Genomic DNA, 284 nt, shown 5'->3' with positions numbered 1-284 from the left:
CCCGCCCCTCGCCTCAGCGGCGTGTGCTCCGGTTGTATTGTAAACAACGGCGTCGTTAATATCGCTTATCAGTTTGAGCCCGATTGAGAAGCAGAGGATATTATTAAAGAGGCTCGTGCAGAACCTGTGTAAGCACAGCTTTTAATGGTAAGCCTATGTTTTTTGTTTGTCGTTGTCTCATTCTTCTAGATACGCTGTTATGTGTAAATGCTACTGCTTATGTTAGCTTTTAATATACGGTTTTATCCTGATTAAAGCTTTAATACAGTACAGCAACTGCACGT

The 284-nt window shown here is 42.3% G+C and overlaps 1 long non-coding RNA gene across 1 annotated transcript in view; it reads left to right on the top strand.

Moving 5' to 3' along the window:
- LOC107562006 (uncharacterized) overlaps positions 1-284 on the top strand; it is a 12,404-nt gene that overhangs the window by 367 nt on the left and 11,753 nt on the right. The gene's annotated exons all lie outside the window — the stretch shown is intronic.

The sequence above is a fragment of the Sinocyclocheilus grahami genome, unplaced genomic scaffold (genome assembly GCF_001515645.1).
Source record: "Sinocyclocheilus grahami isolate Dianchi unplaced genomic scaffold, SAMN03320097.WGS_v1.1 scaffold802.1, whole genome shotgun sequence".
Lineage (NCBI taxonomy): Eukaryota > Metazoa > Chordata > Actinopteri > Cypriniformes > Cyprinidae > Sinocyclocheilus > Sinocyclocheilus grahami.
The sequence above is the reverse complement of the archived record's forward strand: the minus strand, read 5'-3'. Positions and strand labels throughout refer to the sequence as shown.